Consider the following 19376-nt stretch of genomic DNA (forward strand, 5'->3'; position numbering starts at 1 on the left):
GTGTTACCTTCACTAAATGCCTGTTTGCCACAGCAATCATTAACAGATGCAAACGGAGCAGTCCTTCGTTTGGACATTGTCCAGAGGATGCAGTGGACACCTATTAAAGCTCTGAGAGAACATCTGAAAGGGAACGATATGTGTTGGCAATACTTAAACGCTCCAGCATCAGGGATTGCAACCACATGTTTAGGTTATTCAAGAAATGTTTGACTCTTGTTCTGAATGTGATTCAAGATGGGTTTGCTCCCAAGAACATTCCTGCTTTTCAGAACTTACCAGTTGCTCCAAAGGGGGGAGAAAAAATTGGATCTTACTAAAATATTTTAGTGGTTAAAAATAGGATGGGCCAACTCCTCTGGTCCTTACCAGGGCAGATTCTGCAAGTGCAGGGTGTTTTGGTTGAGTAAGGACTCCAGGGTTTGGGACAGTCCCAAGAAAATGTGCAATATAAAGTTAAAAAACATTTTTGTAAAGATTTGTTTTTAAAAAGAAGACTAAAGTCCATATTTCTTCTTTAAGTAATTCAGCCTCCGCTAGCGCTTAAACCAGACACACGTGGCAAAGGATGCTACTTGGTAAAGTGCCACAGGCAGCGTTTCCCCATTAAGAAAAGAACATGTCACCCACTCTCTTAAAGAGCCAGACTAGTGGAAAGGGCCCGACGGACAGTCCAGGGTGGTGACACTGTATTTCTCACCTAATGCTCATTTCCTTGTGCACTCAGCACTTCGGGATGCCCTGGCCATGGGGAAAACAAATGCTGCTGTCTACTGATGATTGGATTCTAGATGTGGGTGGGGTTGAGGGAGGGCTCTGGGAACTCCCAGTGTGAGGACAGCCAGTTTTGTGCTAGTGTTTTGTGGCAGGTGAGCATGGTCAGAGGTGTTCTACACCCCCAAAGGGTGGGTCCAAGGCTGTGACCCCGTCACCGGCGCACTGGCCAGTGGTTAAAAAGGACGTTAAGGTCCATTATTATATATTTTATTACTTATTATCACTGATAGACATTCAACATCTACAGACAACTGATAGCAAAGTCACCAGCTAAGCTGTGATCTAATGCCATCAGGGATGGATCAATAACTTGTGCTCCGTAAGTAAAGGATCCTGCCACTTGAGCTAAAGGGGAATCACCACCAACCATGCTAGTAATAGAGCGTCCCTTCTCTGTGTAGGGTGACCAGATGTCCCGATTTTATAGGGACAGTCCCGATTTTTGGGTCTTTTTCTTATATAGGCTCCTATTACCCCCCACCCCCTGTCCCGATTTTTCACACTTGCTGTCTGGTCACCCTATCTCTGTGGCCTGCAGCCACTAGAGCCATCCGCTTGAGCAGACGTGATGTTCTATCCAGAAGGCAGCAGTGATATTTAGACACTAGCCAGCTAGAAAGGGGGGAACATTTTCAGCCAAAATGTTTTTTATCAAAAAAAAAATGCAGAGTCTGGTCACCTGCACATGTGTTATCAAATTGTTTCTGTCAAAAACAAACAAATAAAAATCCCCCTGCCCTCGACTGAAACATTTAGTTTTCAAAAATATTGAAACAAAGCGTGTTTCAGTTTTTCAGTTTGAAACAACTTTGTGTTTTGAATTTTGAATTTAATTTCTTGAAATTGTGATCAGCAAATCAAAAACTTGGTTATTCCACAGCTCTAATTAACAGTCCCTCAGATAGAAATGGCTTAAAAAGACCAGAGACGTGACATGCTGCTAGCAAACATGCAGCACTTCGTTCTACACGCAGAAAAATCTTTGTGATTTTTTTTTCCTTTAAATACATATGCAAACTTACTTAAATTCTATCCACATAGAAAGAGAGATTATCAGCCTAGGGGGCATTTAGTTAGTACTGTTAGGATAAAGTAACCTCTTTGGGGTTTCCTTGGCGCTACATTTTGTGCATACCCTATTTCAGCATTCCGGTCATTGCGACTTAAATAACTTCATCAAATGTACACACTTTACCCATCAAAGACATGTCGCAACCGACACTATAAATAGCTTTGATTAGAAATACACACTGAATTCAGAGAACCTGATTCCATTCTCTGGTGTGAATCAGGAGTAACTTCACTTAATTCAATGGAGTCGCCTCCATGTAAAACCTGAGCAAGGCCCAGAATTTGTAAATTGGGTATATGTTGTAAACTGTGTAATATCCTGCATGATTCTGTGTGTTTAGTTAGTTCTCCTAAATGCTTTGGTCAGGAAGATTTCAGTTTCACTTGAATTTTGTGAGGAATAGATTAGCCAGAATGCTGGAAGTCATAACATTTGTTCTCTTCCCATCTGCACAGTACTCTCAATCTGCCAGCATGCAGATGTCTGCAAACACTGGCTGAGAAAATAATCCCCCACCCCCACCCCCCACCCCGCCGCCAAAAAAATAAAACCCATACTGTAATAGCTGATCACGTATTGAAAACTGGAATTTGTACAGGGTCTTGCTTATGATTTTCTACTATTAGGAAAAACTTCCCAGAAATCTCATTTTCATAGAAGATCACAAATTAGTGCCCCTGCCTGCAGTACACATACCCCCAAGTGACATCTTGATTCAGCAGGTGCGGAGCTTTTGAACCAATCAAATGGATCATGGGCAGCCAGGGTGCTAAGAGAGGCAGCAACGTGTTAAAAAAGCAACAAAAAATGTCATGTTCTAAGCAGCTGGGTCAAACAATCTACACTGAACTCTGAGTCTTTACCATGCAACTGAACCCTCTGCGCTCACACGCGCATAGAAAGGAGTATGATCACCCTTGGAGAACATTCAGTGCTTGCTTAGAAATACAAGCACAGACTCACAATGCGTCGCTGTAGCAAGTGGAAACCTAGGGCCTGCTTCTCCTCTCATGCATACTAATGGGAGTCGGTGGAGTTACACTAAGGTAAGTGAAAGAGGAATAGGACCCATTGACCTCACCATTATGATTATTGTCTTATCATTGTTGATTTTTATGACTGTTTATTGCCTGTCTGCTTCCAGTAGCATCCACAATGTGCTAGATACTTTGGTCCAGATCCTCAAGGTGTCTAACTTCCATTGAGAGTTAGGTGCCTAAAACCTCTGAAGATCTGGGCCTTTGTGAACATAACAGAGGGCCGAATCCAAAGAGCAGAGGAAGGATGGGCGAAGGGCTATAACATACAAGTAACGAAGGTGAGGATTATATATTTTTTTTCTCATGACATCCATAGGCAATGCCCAGTTCCACCTCAAGCTACTCATTATTAGTCAGCTGATTTCTTGCAGGCATCACAGTAGACCTGGGTGTTCCCAGAATGCAAACCAACTCAGGCAGTGGATCTATGGGTAAGGAGCAGAGCTAATGTTCACTCTGATGCTGCCCACAAAAGTTCCCCAAGCAGAGTCCTTCTGAGCAATCATACGAGAGCCAGATACTATGTGATGGGCGCAATATAAAAAATCATACCCAGATACTATGGTGATGGGCGCAATATAAAAAAAACGATTTCAACTTGACCAATAGATGATTTGCAGTATTTGAGCTGTACCATGCGTCAATAAGGGCTGATTTATATTAAAAAGACACAGCCCAGAAAATATGTCATTAACCCACATTCTAATTTGAATTAGGACTGCGGAAGAGGTTAATGCTTATGGGTTTTATTTCCCCTGTCATTAATTGACTGTTCACTAGCCTACATTTTTCTTGTTAATAACCCATATGGCTTAGCGAGGCGAGAAAACACATCAATGATTTCACTGAGCCTTGCTTTTATTAATCCCAAATCATGGATCAAGTCAGAAGTAATTGTAGTCCAAATGATTTATAGGTTGCAATATTTAGTTCCACTTGCACTGGACAGGCATATAATGTCATATGCCAGCTAGAACAGCTGTATCCCAAACGTTAGCTCAAGCACCAATGAGCAAAGTGCATATGGAAGTGTAAAACAGCCCCAAGAGCTTTCATGTATGGCCGATTTAATTGAATACCAATATGACCGAGATTGATGCTACTTTTTCACGTTGCACACCAGTTATTAGTTTCCCAACTGTAGAAAACAGAATGTGGCTGAATGATTTCAAATCCAGATGATAGGGTTTTATTATGAAGTTTAAAAGACTGTTTAAAGAGAAAAAAGAAATAGAAATGAAGTGAAAACACCTCCAAAATGAGCCCAAAAGAAGGGAAACAAAACAGGACCAGGGAAGAGCGGTGCAATTCTGGACCAGTGCTAGAAAACATGAGCTTTTCAGCAATTAGAGATGGAAAAGACCTCCATATTATGGATAGGCCCAAACCAAACCAAACCCTTGATCCAAACACCTTTGCCGTTCAAAATCTGGGCCCACATGGAGTGGCTTCAGCCTATTGTCTCATTGTTTCCTTGTGTTTCCCCATCTGCTGTATCCATATGTTGTCTCTTGTCTTATACTCAGAGTATGTCGACACTACAATGGCTACAGCGGTAGCACTGTCCTGTGTAGACACTTCCTACATCGACAGAAAGGGGTAATCCATGTCTCCGAGAGGTGACAGCTAGCTCGATGGAATATTCTTCTGTTGACCTGGTCGAGTTTGCAGTGGGGATTGGGTCGACCTAACTGCATCACAGAGGGCACAACATTTTTCACAGCCCTGAGTGATGTAGCCAAATCCACCTCAGTTTTAGGTGTAGACCAGGCCTTAGTCTGCAAGCTGTTTTTGTTCTGTGTGTGTTCAGTGCCTAACACAATGGGGTCCCTGACTAGAGCCCCTAAGAGCTATGATATTAATAATAATTGTCTGCAACACCTGCATCTTTTGTTCCATCTCTGACTATGACACTGTCTGGGCCATCACCAGGGCCAGAGCAGAATTATTCCCTGGCATACATGGATTTTTTCACTAGGAGGGTGGTGAAGCACTGGAATGGGTTACCTAGGGAGGTGGTGGAATCTCCTTCCTTAGGCTCGACAAAGCCCTGGCTGGGATGATTTAGTTGGGGATTGGTCCTGCTTTGAGCAGGGGGTTGGACTAGATCACCTCCTGAGGTCCCTTCCAACCCTGATATTCTATGATTCCATGATTTTCTAATGCTCAGTTCAGTCTAGTATTTAACTGAGCTCGATGCAGCATACAAATATATTGGAGAAGGGAATTTACCATGGACCCAATCCTGTGAGGTGCTGGGTGCCCTCAGCTCTTACAGAAGACAGTGGATATGGAGAGAGCTTAGTACCTGGCAGGGTCGGGTCTCATGACTTTGTACAATCCAGTGGGCTTGATTCTCCTCTTGCGTGGTTGTAACACCAGTGGCATCAGTGCAGCTGTAGTAAAAAGGCCATAATAGGGTTAACTGGGTTACCCAGTGTGTTATAGGATGGAGCCATGTGCCACCTCTCATTCACTTTCTGTTTTAATCAGTGAGGGTTTTGCCCTCACCCTGGTTATAATCAGTTAACTGAAGCAGCAAGCTCCCAGTCTGGATGGTCCTGCGCGTAGACTTTTTTTTGAGCGGCCCATTACACAAGGAGCACTATCCATTGATGTGAGTGGCGAATCGGGCCCAACATCTCAGCCACACTTACCCCTGATAATAGTGCCCTGAACTGGTATGAAATAAGAACCGGGCCTGCTTCTGCTTCCCTAGGGCAAGGCAGGATTAATTCCACTGAAGTCAGTGGAACTGCACTGCTATTAAACTGGTGTGAGAGCGGACTCAGACCCAACTGCTTCTCATGACTATAGCCATCCAGTTCCCAAACAGCAGATCTGTTGTTGGTGGCTTTACAGTGCTCACAATATAGCTGTTGGCAACAAAAGTATCCCAGTCATCTGCGGTTATGATATCACTCTTGCTGTTGGCCTTTACCTCACCAAGACTCCTAGACAATGGACAGTTGTTTCCCATTAAGAACTATCATATTGTTAGCACTGACTGACAACAGTTTTCCCTAAAGTTAGCTGCAGTATGAGGAGTCCACTGGAAAGCAGTAACACTTGTGTTAGCATCTGCAAAGCAGCTTTGTTTGTCCCTGTTCACTTGGGTTCTGATTGCAAGATGACTCATGTGTCATTCGTTCATGTTCTGCCATGTTCCTCCTCTCATTTTTATAACCTGACTTGGCCAAAACATGGCAAGGAGAGGATGGCTTTGGAGGAAAAAGAGACATGCCTTGCCCTGTGAAGCAGAGTTCAGAAATTCAGCAGAGAGCTGTAAAGCATTCAGGAAAGGACAGTATATCTGTGAAGGCACAAGGCTGAGTTCCACCTATCGAGACCAGAGTGCTCTGGGGGGAGGGTTAATTTCTTTAGCACTGAAAAAGTTAAAGGAATCCACATGTGGCTATATCCACTCTAACTACAATAAGACTGAAGAATGTCTATAGAGTTTTTCAGCCCAAGCAATCTCCAAGTGCTTTATTAATTGACCTGGCAGAATTCAATTTTTATTTATCATTTCAACTGATAATGTTGACGTTTCCTTGTAAGCATTTTTAAGCTTTTTATATTTTCACGGTTGTGGGGAATTATGGGGGGAAGTCAGACAATTATTTCATGATGATACAATTGAGACACACAAAGATAAAGCGTTATGAACCGTTAAAGCACAAACTGTCACAAGATACAAAAGGAAATATCCTTAAATAATCAAATCATATCAGTTTTTACTATTACTTTTACTATCCCGCTAGTCCATTTGTCGTGAGCCTAAATGACTAGACTTTTACGCTAATAAGTTCTCAAATTTCTTTCTTTGACAATTTATAAATTTCTATTGTTATCATCGGAAATATTTTTCTGTTGGTTTGTGTGTGTCCAGTGACATCGACATTTACCGATAACTATTGAATCCTTCCACGCCTAGGTATAAACTGTGGGCTGTGTATGGCTTACAGAGCCATAGTTGTGCTAGGGAAGGCAGTGCACTGCACACGAGACGGGTACGAGAGGTATTCCCCCCTAGAAGACAGAGCAGCCAAACGCCTCTGGGATTCGGAGACAGTGCACTGACAGGTGCTCAGCAGCTCATCAAAGGTATTTAGGCACCTAACTTTTATAGATTACAATGAGAGTTAGGTGCCGAAATACCTCTGAGGAGCTGGTCCAGGACGATTACTGTGCTTTTTAAAAGAACACAGCATGTCGTCCCCCCATTGCCAACCTCTCTCTGTCGCAGGTGCAGATGGGGCAGGGCTATGGCCATGTCCCCTTCCAGGTGTTCATGCTTCTGATGTGGTATTATGTCCTCACACCTTATGCTCATGGAAGATTCTGGTTGCCCTCAGCACAAATGTGGCAGAGGAAATGTAGAGACTGGGTTCACGGTTGGGTTGCCCATGCTTGGCTGCTAGAGCTACTATAGCTGTGTCGCACCAAATCCTGAGGTTGTAGAGACCTTGACACTCAGGCCCAGAGCCTGAATTTAGGCAGTTGCCATATACTCAAGTTATTGGTCTCAAAAGCCTATACAGTAAAGAAGAAGAATTCCCTTCAATAAAGGAATTACTGGGTGAAACTCTATGGCCTGTGTTTATAGGGTCGCCGACCCTCCAGGACTGTCCTGGAGTCTCCAGGAATTAAAGATTAATCTTTAATTAAAGATACTGTCATGTGATGAAACCTCCAGGAATACCTCCAACCAAAATTGGCAACCCTTAGGTGATTATAGCGGTCCCTTCCATCTATGAATCTGGGGCTGAACGGCACCTCAGGGAAGTGCCTTCACTGTACCCAGGCTGCTGCCAGGTTTACTAAATGGACCACATCAGGCCTGTTGGCCTATTATTGACAATATCCTGGGTTACCAGGGTTCACATGTCCATTTTCCCTTTGGGGCCTATCAGGGAATTGCACTGTGTGGCAGTTGTGACACTGGAGGCTTAGGCCAACGCTAGGCCTCTGTATCAACTGAGAGAGAGTCAGGCTTAATGCTGGTGGAATGTTATTAAAATTATGCTGTTAAAATGGCAGTAAACTATGTCGTGTTTGGCCTTTCCTAAATGCTGATGAATGGACGACTATAATATTCATGTGTTAACCGCTGTATTTCTCATGTTAAGAGTAATATCTGTACAGCTGTGTGACATGACGCTCACATGGCTGGGGGACACCCCATGATAACAAGCGCCATTCATCATGGCTGAGTTTCACCCATAGCAATGGCTGCACCCCTTCGGGGGGAGAGAGGGTGGTCTGTTGATGCCCATTACAAAGCAAGGTGTCATCCTTACAGCAGAGAGAAACTGGTGTTCAGCACAATGGCGAAGAGGAAACTCCTACCCAAGAATGAGTCACACAGGATGCCTTCACTGAAGAAATACCGCAGGGACTCTTCCCCTCTCCCGCCCATCACCTTTTGCATCCGTGAACCCTGGGGTCAGAAAAGCCAGATGTGAGTGTTTTTGGATAAAAGCTGTTTAGTGGAAGGAAACAGGTTTTGTTTAACCAGACTGGCTCCTAAGGGGCAAGGACTTCGTCTGCCAGCTAACAGTCCCTTAGCTGCCACAACTGAGATAAGCCTCAGATATTGACACTATAAGACTTTGTTACTTTAAACGGAAGTTTTATAAGATAATAACATAAGTTTGTCTTTGTCTGCCTTAGTTTTAGTGTGCTTAGCACTGTGCAAATACCTCTTCATTGTCATTGACTTAGTAAAGTCTACGTAAGTTTATTACAGGAAGGGACTGAATGTTGCCTTATTGGATAATGCAGGGAGATCTAAGGAGGAACTAACCTGTGCTATGTGTCTGCTCCTTTGGGAACAGAGGAACTTGGATTTTCTGTGATATTAAGATGAAAGGGGCATGACAGGAAAGACTCGTTTCCAGACAGTATTAGATGTGGGACATCTAATGGGATGTTAGTTAATGAGAGAATTACAAGCGCTGATGAGAAAAGCAGTTGTTGAGTTCCAGCCACTGGCAAAAGGGGAGAACTTAAGACGGATTTCAGATTTTCTGCCAGCCTCTCCCCTCAGCGTCACCAGTGAAACAGCAAGCTACTCACCAGATAGTCATTTTCTTGTAGATTTTGTGTTCCCAGATTAACCAAGATGGCCCAGTGCCTTCCTTCCCTAAGCAAGAAAGTGTAATTCACTTTTGGAACAAATACACTGAAAATCCTCACCTTTTAACAATCCTATGGGGCTGAAAACGGTTCCCAGCTCAGGTCAGCAATTTACATTCACTTCCAAGCCATCATGGAATAAAAGGAAAGATCCTCTCATGGATCAGTAACTGGTTAAAAAATAGGAAATAAAGGGTAGAAATAAATGGTCAGTTTTCAGAATTGGCGAAGTAAATAGTGGTGTCCCCCTGCGGTCTGTATCCGGACCAGTGCTGTTCAACGTATTCATAAATGATCTGGAAAAAGGGGTAAACAGTGAGGTGAGAAAACTACTCGAGATGATACAAAACTACTCAAGATGATACAAAGCAGACTGCAAAGAGTTACAAAGGAATCTCACAAAACTGGGTGACTGGGCAATGAAATGGCAGATGAAATTAAAGGTTGATAAATGCAAAGTAATACACATTGAAAAACATAATCCGAACTATACATATAAAATGATGAGTTCTAAATTAGCTGTTACCACTCAAGAAAGAGATCTTGGCATCATTGTGGATAGTTCTCTGAAAACGTGTATTTTCCACTGCATGCATCTGATGAAGTGGACTTTAGCCCATGAAAGCTTATGCTCAAATAAATGTTAGTCTCTAAGGTGCCACAAGTACTCCTCGTTCTTTGTGCTGATACAGACTAACACAGCTACCACTCTGAAACCTGCCAATGTGCAGTGGCAGTCAAAAAAAATGAACAGAATGTTGGGAATCATTAAAAAGGGGATCGATAATAAGAGAGAAAACATCATATTGCCTCTATATAAATCCATGGTATGCCCACATCTTGAATATGGCATACAGATGCGGTCACCCCATCTCAAAAAAGATATATTGGAATTGGAAAGGGGCAACAAAATGATTAGGGGTATGGGACAGCTTTCATATGAGGAGAGATTAATAAGACTGGGACATTTCATCTTGGAAAAGAGACGACTGGTGGGGAGTGAGGGGGAGATATGATAAAGATCTGTAAAACCATGACTGGTGTGGAGAAAGTAAATACGGCAGTTATTTACTCCTCCTCATAACACAAGAACTAGGGCTCACCAAATGAAATAATAGGCAGCAGGTTTAAAACAAAAGGAAGTATTTCTTCACACAACTCTCAGTCAACCTGTGGAACTCTTTGCCAGAGGATGTTGTGAAGGCCAAGACTATAACAGGGTTCAAAATGGAGCTAGATAAGTTCATGGAGGATAGATCTATCAATGGCTAGGGATGGTGTCCCTAGCCTCGTTTGCCAGAAGCCAGGAATGGATGATAGGGGATGGATCACTTGATGATTATCTGTTCTGTTCATTCCCTCTGAAGCACCTGGCACTGGTCACTGTCAGAAGACAGGATACTGGGCTAGGTGGCCCTTTGGCCTGACTCACTATGGTTGTTCTTATGTGCACATGTCATCTAGGAGGCACTCCCCAAGAATATAGGGCTTCCAAGGTCTTGGGATTATAAATAGAGCTCAAGAAAATGTCAATGCAAATAAAAATTATTTTCACCCCAAAAACATGAATCATAATTAACTGGAGAAAAAACACTGCTATAAAACAAATAAGAATAACAGAAGAGAGCAGAAACCCATTAAATAATGTTATTAGTATATATTTACTGGTTTTCATACAGTTCCCCCTTTCAATGCTAATCCACCAGACAAAGTGACAATAATTTTTGCTTCAAAACTGGACCACAAGAAGAACTAAAACCTCCAACCATGTGCTGTGTTTGTTATCCCCCACCTATCTGTAGGGTCATGAAGGGTGTTACTGGTTGGACCCCCTTCTGGGATGCCACTGGGGTACTGGGGTTGATGTACTGGGGTTTCACTGAGCCCCTCATGCTCCACCAGCCTGGATTCCCTCTCCCTGTTTTGCTGAATTAGGCTCTCCAACCCCTTGCAGCACACACACACAGGTAGGACCATACCCAGCTGCAGACACAGACTGAAGTCAGCTCTGTGTGAGAGGATTCACCCAACACTCACATGCACGCCCCTTTGGGGAAAAAAACCAAAATAATAGTCTTGCGCTGTATAGAAAGATCTGCACAGCACAAGTTCATAAAAATTTGCCCTCTCCCTCAATGTGAAGAGAGATATTTACTTCTTGCCCTCCCTCCCCCCCGCTAGAAATTATAAGTGATTATGAGGGATAGCAAACAAAACAAACCAAATTACTGAGAAAATAAAACAATGAAGGGCTAGTTGTGGGTGTTACCCAAATTAGCACATTTGATATACAGATACATGGTCAATATTCCTAGCTTCAGCTACAGAACTGATACATGCATACAAATTGGATAATCACATTCAGTAAATCGTAACCTTTCCAATGATATCTTACTTGAGACATCTTCCATAAAGTATATCTTAGTCATGCCGTATTCATATCATAACCATATTTCTATGAAGAATATGGGATGTAATGTCACAGAGGGGGGAAGGGTCTTTTTGTTTTCCCTTTGTACAGTGCCTTGCATGTTTATAAATCACTTTCAACGTAGACAATGGTAAGGGACAGCATAAGTATGAGCGAGTTTGATGTGGAGCTGTGCATCAACAAAGAGCAGCTGGCAAGCACTAAGGAAGCCTGTTGGTAGACGTTTGAGGGAAGCTACCAGAGCACTTCTGTTTATGAGCTGTGCGGTGCAACTGCAGAGTGCTTGGCATTTGCAAAGGTGAGTTTTAAAGGGCTGATAGGTATCAGAGGTATTTTGATAAAGGGTATGATATTTCAGTGTAAAATATGATAGTCTGGAGAACCTCTAGGTGGAGCCAAGAGGCAATGCTCAATGAGGCCCTATCATCTCCCTACAGGAAATAATGGCCTACGTTTATTGAGAGCCGGGCTTCATATAATGTATTCTGCTGCTCACATTTTAGATCAAGATAAAAGGAAGCCCCTTAAGTCAAAAATGCTGCCTATTATAAAGTTGTAAATTCTCACAGGGAACATGATCTTTGTACAATTTAGATTTATGACAGGTTAATGGCTGTGAAGAAGCAGTAAGAAAAGGCCCCTTCAAAGTGGAATCATTTAACAGGAACACAAATGCAGTGTGTGTCCTGGTCTCAGGGGAGGCTGCCCCTTCTGTGACAGCCCACTGAGTGCCCCCTTCCAGGTGACAGCCCTTTGTTTCTCTTTGGAGTGGGATCTAGCCACTCTCCAGGTGGATCTCTGGATTACACACCCCCTTGTTGCCAGCCATACTATGTCCAGTGGGCTTGCTTGGCACCTGCCAGAGATTTCCTATGACTATAATAGTTTGTAGTGATGCAGAAGCAGCTTCTTCAAAACAAAGTACGATTTATTGGCCAAAAGGTGCACAGCAGTCAGAGAAATGGATTTAAAACAACAGAGACCCATACGTATCCTGTCTTAGCTATGCTTGGCATTCCCCTCAAACTCCTAGGTAGACATGTCTCAGTCTTGGTTTCCCCATTCTCTTGAAACACTATTTCACTAGGAGGGTGGTGAAGCACTGGAATGGGTTAGCTAGGGAGGTGGTGAACTCTCCATCCTTGGAGGTTTTTAAGGTCAGGCTTGACAAAGCCCAGGCTGGGATGATTTAGTTGGGGATTGGTCCTGCTTTGAGCAGGGGGTTGGACTAGATGACCTCCTGAGGTCTATTCCAACCCTGATATTCTATGATTCGAAGTTACAGTCTGCTTGCTGCAGACCCTGACTCCCAGTCAGTCTGTCAGCCCAAAGCCTCCTCCCTTTCTACAGGTTAGTATAGCTATACGGTTACAGTATCTTCTTTGATCTTAGGTTCAGCCTGGGAAGAGTACACTTTGCCAGCCTGGAGGAAGGCAAGCAGAGACATTCCCCAATTAATAGCTTCACCTTTGTTCTCTAGGGAGCCTTCCGATTCCTATGATAGTACCTTATCTTTGCCATTGTTTTGCCTTTCCTGCTTGGTTCCCTTAACAACCTTTTGATCTCACCCCATGCAAGTAACCCATTATACACAAACACACAATGTTCACAAGAAATAATAACGATCTCGCCCTGTTCTCTGCAGCATGTACTTCAAAGTCCTGTGGATAGGAACACACAGTGCATGCTTTGCTAAAAACAGGCGCGTGGCCCAGGTGGGAGTTCAGGCTAGCCACCTCAGGAGGTAGGGTGGACTCAGGAAGCGAGCCTCTGCCACCACCCAGGATGCAACATTCACACTGCTATTTTTAGCATGCGAGCTTGAGGAGAGCTGGCGCAAGTCTGTCCATGCTGGAAGGCTCAGTGTAGGCATACTACTGGGAAAGACTTTTCGTGTTGTCCATCTCTCACAAACTGGTGCAGACGGGTTCCCAGCTGCATCTTTTTAAATGCATTTTCTTAAAAAGCCCAAGTTGCTTTGATGTCCCATGCAAGGCAGAAAAGTGCATTGGCAGTTTAAGGGTGACATGTAAAGGAAAAGAAAAATTGAGTTGGGCCTTTCTTCACTTCCTTCTGCTGGATAAAGAAGGCCTGAGGAATTCTAGTATATTTATTTTAGATGTTCTGTTTTACATTAGAAATGCAGGGTCTGTCTCTCCTGGAAGGCTTTCGGGACAACTGGAGAAATAGTAGGTTGATGATATCAGAGACACCAAAGAACATGATGATCTAAGGGTTTGTCTATAGTAGTGTGATTGACTCAATTACTTGATTGCCAATTGCCTTGAGTTAGCTCACATGTTTGAACATGCCAGTCTGGCCACTCCACAAATATTTGTTCCAGGTCACAAACGTGGGGTTCACCCAGTAAAATGGATGCTGTGGAACAATTGTCTGGGGCGTGTCCAGAGCAATATGCCCAAATGCATGATCTAGCTCAGGGGTCGGCAACCTCTGGCACGCGGCTCACCAGGGTAAGCACCCTGGTGGGCTGGGCCAGTTTATTTACCTGCTGACGCGGCAGGTTCGGACGATTGCAGCCCCCACTGGCGGCGGTTCGCTGTCCCGGGCCAATAGGGGCGGCAGGAAGCAGCGTGGGCGAGGGATGTGCTGGCTGCGGCTTCTCGCCGCCCCCATTGGCCCGGGACGGCGAACCGTGGCCAGTGGGGGCCGCGATCGGCCGAACCTGCCATGTCAGCAGGTAAATAAACTGGCCCGGCCCGCCAGGGTGCTTACCCTGGTGAGCCGTGTGCCAGAGGCTGCCGATCCCTGATCTAGTTTGAGTTATTGGTAACCAGTCAACTCCAGTTCAATCCTCTTGTGTAGATGGACCCTGCGAGGGGAAGTGATTTTAATTCTGACTGTTTAAAGCTTTTTTGTTAACAGCGATTCAGCTCCAACACTTGGCAGAAAAGCTGCTTTACTTAAGGATTCAGCACCCTGATCCTTCCCTTGGAGACTGAAAATACTCTCTCAGCCACATTTCTGAATCATCCATGAAGACCTTCTGCAAGAGCAGGGACTAAACCTTTCTGCTATTTCAAAGTTTATTTAAAAACATTCAGAAAAATACCCTTAAAGAAAAACAACCCAAACCTTCTGGGCTTTCGCTCTATGTCACAAAAGTCCAGTACTTTTCCCTTTCCTCTGCAAGTCCCCTTTCAAGTCCTTTTTTCCAGATCTGAGCATGTTACTCTGAGTAATCCTTGTTTGTTTGATGCAGCGTGATTATTACTCTTAACTTTTGAACTTAAATAGTCAGAGACAGATTACTAATAGCTCGGGGAAGGCATTTTGGTGTGTCTTGTAGAATCACTATTCCTATGAGGTCCTCTCCAGCACACCAGAACCACAGCATTCTGGTCCAGAAAAGCACCAAACGTCACAGAAACTGGCGGAGCCCCTAATTACAGGCTCATGAGACAAGTGGGCCCAGAACGCAAGGCAGAGAAAGGAAATCATAGTACCTGCTCTGAGCTGGCAAGCTGCCTGGAGCACAATAATGATTTCCCTGGGATTTGCACACCAATAGCGCTACTTGGCTTGTCTCCCACCTCCCTCCCAACACCTTTCATGGGCTCCAAGGCCAGGAGAGACCATTGTGATCATCTAGTCCAGGAGTCGGCAACCTTTCAGAAGTGGTGTGCCGAGTCTTCATTTATTCACTCTAATTTAAGGTTTCACGTGCCAGTCATACATTTTAAAGTTTTTAGAAGGTCTCTTTCTATAAGTCTATAATATATAACCAAACTATTGTTGTATGTAAAGCAAATAAGGTTTCAAAATGTTTAAGAAGCTTCATTTAAAATTAAATGAAAAGGCAGAGCCACCCGGACTGGTGGTCAGGACCCGGGCATTGTGAGTGCCACTGAAAATCAGCTCACGTGCCGCCTTCAGCACACGTGCCATAGGTTGCCTACCCCTGATCTAGTCTAACCTCCTGTATAGCACAGGCCAGAGATCTTCCCCGAAATAATTCCTAGAACAGATCTTTTAGAAAAACATCCAATCTTGATTTAAAAATTGTCAGCAATGGAGAATCTACCATGATCCTTGGTAAGTTGTTCCAATGGTTAATTACTCTCATCATTAAAAATTGACACCTTATTTCCAGTCTGAATTTGTCCAGCTTCAACTTCCAGCCATTCTTCCAGGCCATATCTTTCTCTGCTAGATTGAAAAGCTCATTGTTTAATATTTGTTCCCCATCTAGATATTTATAGACTATAATCAGGTCACAGCTTAACCTTCTATTTGTTAAGCTAAATAGATTGAGTTCCTTGAGTCTATTATTATCAGGCACATTTTCTAATCCTTCACTCATTCTTGTGGCTCTTCTCTAACCCCTCTTCAGTTTATCAATTTCTTCTTGAATCGTGGGCACCAGAACTGGACACTGTATTCCAGCATTGGTTGCACTGGTACCAAATAGAGAGGTCTCGTGCAGAATGTTCTTTCGGTTCTTCTGAGTATTGACTCTTCAATAAGGATCACGTGTCTTCCTCGGATCGCTGGAGAACTCTTTGTGGGCAAGCTTGTTTTTCTTAGGTTGCGCTGAGCTGCCATCCACCTGTGTGCCCTGTACATATCTCCATTTCCTTGGGTCTGCTGGATCTTGAGGTATCTTCCAGTAGTTTCACATGGAGAACCTGATATTGATTTGAAACTCCTAGCTGTGTGGAATTCCTCCCAGTCGTCTTCCCTCTGGTGGCCATAGCCTGCCTATCCTCATGTGGTGTTAGCCATGTAGATGGCTGCTGTGACCTCTGGCCTGTGGTGGTTATGAACGGCCAGGCTTCCTCTCTCTGATTCCGTGGTGGCCAGCTCCATTCTTCCCTGAAACTGAGATATTGGTATTTCCCAAACCTGGCTCTCTAGGAATTCCTCAACTTCTCTGATTCTTAGTACTGTCTCAACTTGCCCCTCCAATCCAAGACTCTTCTGCTCCAGCAGAGCCACCAACTTGTAGTTCATGCACATAAAATCCTTTCTCTCTTCAGGCAGGAAAGAGAACATGGCACAACATCCATTGCAGGTCACCACCACTGTTGCATCACTCGTCATCTTGATATCGCACACAGCACTGAACCTGGAAGGAAAGCCTCTAAACTCCCTCCAAAACTCCTGCATGATGCCTCTGTTCACAGCTCTCCTTCTGGGTCCATGCAGCATATAGAAGATATTAAACCTATGATATCCTCCATCCATGGCTCTAGTGAGAGGGTGAGTGATGGGGCAGTAATGATTGTTAATCAATAATAATAAAACACATGCCAACAATTGTTTGGAGCCTGGGGATGGCTTCTTCCACCCCAATATGTGATGAGAGTCTCCCGCTCTTTTGTCTCTATGTTGATGCTGCGGGGATCGCCGTCCCTTCTCCTCTTCAACCAATCATGTTGGGTGAGGGGAGGGCTTCATTCATCCTAGCTGGTATCTGTTATCATGCTTTTTAGCCAAGCGGAGGTGATTGGAGCCCAACTCCTCAAAGCTATTTAACTCCCAGTACAGTCTCTAGGAATTAGGTTCCCTAAATAGTTTGAGGATCTGGGCCTGGGTGCTCACTGCTCAGCCCTTTTACATTTCCTCACCAGCTCCGAGTCAACCATTAGTGAGGAAAGAACCATCCTTCCCCACTGGAGCATCAAGGTTTGCATCATTCTCCATGACGTGATTCCCAAGCCTTTGACTCCCAAAAAGAGCAGGGGGCAGAAACCAGCTTTCTGAGCTTACTTCTGTCTATCTACCTTAAGTTTTTCTACAGCTGCCATCACTGAGCTGAGTTACTTCTAAGCAAGAGCTTCCCTCTTGGAGAAGAATGCAGCCCCTGTGCTTGTGGAATCCAGGCCGCTGGCAGAGCTGTTATGTGCATCATTGGCTGAGCCAGTACACAGCTGAAAGGAATTAACTGTTTCCAGGAGGCCAGTGATGCAACCTAGACTCATTTCGGGGCAAAGAGGGTACACCGATTCCTCACGCTTTTGAAGAAACCCACCAGGGCGTCTTGGCACTGAGCTGTGTGTGTAACTGCGGGACCTGCCTGCACATTTCAACTGACTCTGAGAGACTATTTCTAGTCTATCCCCACCCCAAAAGGGGGTGCCTGGCATGTGGAGCTTGTTAAGGATTTGTACTGAACTTGTTTTTTAAGCATAAGCCCTGGGTTCAGGGTGCGCCAAAGGAAACATACCAGTGCAGAGTACACCTCATCAGCTCCCCGAACCGCAGGCACTAGTCGGGCTGCACTTGGAGCCAGTTAAGAGCAGCGAGTGGGAGAGAGGGAGGGAGTTGGCACTGCTGGAACAAGAACTTGGCAGGGGAGAGCTGCAGCTGCTCAGCCCCCACCTCCTGTGGCCATACCTGTTAATTCTAGTTCAGGAGCCGCTGGAGGAGGCACAGGAAGGAAGCACATTCAACACCCCTGACTCCAGCGTCCAACGCCAAGACTGAAATAACACCGAGGAAAAGCCAGTGCGGTTGGGCGTTGCACGGCTTGGTACCAAAAGGCCGTGCTGTAAGTCAGGAGGGCAAATCCGTGTCGGAGCCGGCTGGTGAATGGAGGGCGGGTGTGCCGTTGTAAAGGGATTCGGGTTAGATTGCACTCGTTCATCAGGGCGGTGTGCATAGCTATGTCACTTTTATGACTATAAATGTCTCTTTATAGGACTCTGCGGTCAGCTGAGACTCTCAGCCATTTTGTGTTCACTTCAGTGCAGACTGTTACAGATAACATAAACACAGGCCCCATACCCCCCTGGGGCCTCTATTTTTGTTCTTTCTTTTTCCATTGCTCCCTTAATCTCACGCAAATGACTGAAAAGTCCCAGGCCAATGAGGGCAGCGGGAAGCTGCGGCCAGCACATCCCTCTCCCACACTGCTGCCCGCCGCCCCCATTGGCCCGGGACGGCGAACCGCGGCCAGTGGGGGCCGCGATCGGCTGAACCTGCCGCGTCAGCAGGTAAATAAACTGGCCCGGCCCGCCAGGGTGCTTACCCTGGCGAGCCGCGTGCCAAACGTTGCCGACCCCCTGATCTAGCCCATATCTTATCTTGTGACAGTGTCAAACATTCAGCGGGAATGCACAGAACAGAGCTATTTCCCGTGGTCCATCACCTGTCATCCAGTGCCAGTTTGTGGCAGTTGAAGGTTTAGGGATACTTGGAAAATGGGGTTCAACACCTTGAATCACATCCAGAAACCAACTGCAAGTCAGTGTACTCTATAATGCACTAGTGTCCTCACTGTTACATAATGTGCATCTGCATTATGCTCGCGCTTCCAAAGATCCTCAAATGTAGACCCAGGTAAAGTGCTGAAGATGCCAAATCCGGGCGGAGAAGGGGGACCTCTGAACCCATCGCTGAGCCTTTGTCAAAGCCTCCAACTGACCTCAAACCATGGATTTGCCTCAGAAGAACATTATGGGCTGGTAATGAGAGTCCGGGGGAGGGGAGAGAGTTAGGAATGAAAGCTAGGTTTGCCAACATGGTAATATTTAAAAAAGAGGACACTCCAGCAGGAGGGCCGCAGCCTCTCCTGTCCCACCTCTTCCCCGGGAGGCCCCATCCCTTCCCTGCTCATTCCCCCCAAAAGCCCCATCCCCATCCACTCCTCTTCTCCCTGTCACTTGCCGCTTTTCCCCTTCCATCCCCCAGGTAGGCGGCGGCCTCGGCTGAGTTGGGGCTGGCGCGGATGATGACCCAGCGCCTCCCCCGCAGTAACTGGACACTGGGTGTCCGGTCAGTAGATCTGACCAGTCGGGGTCCCTTTTCAACTGGACTTTCCGGTTCAAAACTGGGCACCTGGCCACCCTATCGAGCGTTCCTGGGTTCCAGTCCAGATCTATGGCCTCAGCACGCCTGGGCGCTAGTCACCGCGCCGGGAAGGCGCCTGGGCTATGGGGGAGCAAAGGGG

This window comes from Malaclemys terrapin, chromosome 10 (assembly GCF_027887155.1).
Source record: "Malaclemys terrapin pileata isolate rMalTer1 chromosome 10, rMalTer1.hap1, whole genome shotgun sequence".
NCBI lineage: Eukaryota > Metazoa > Chordata > Testudines > Emydidae > Malaclemys > Malaclemys terrapin.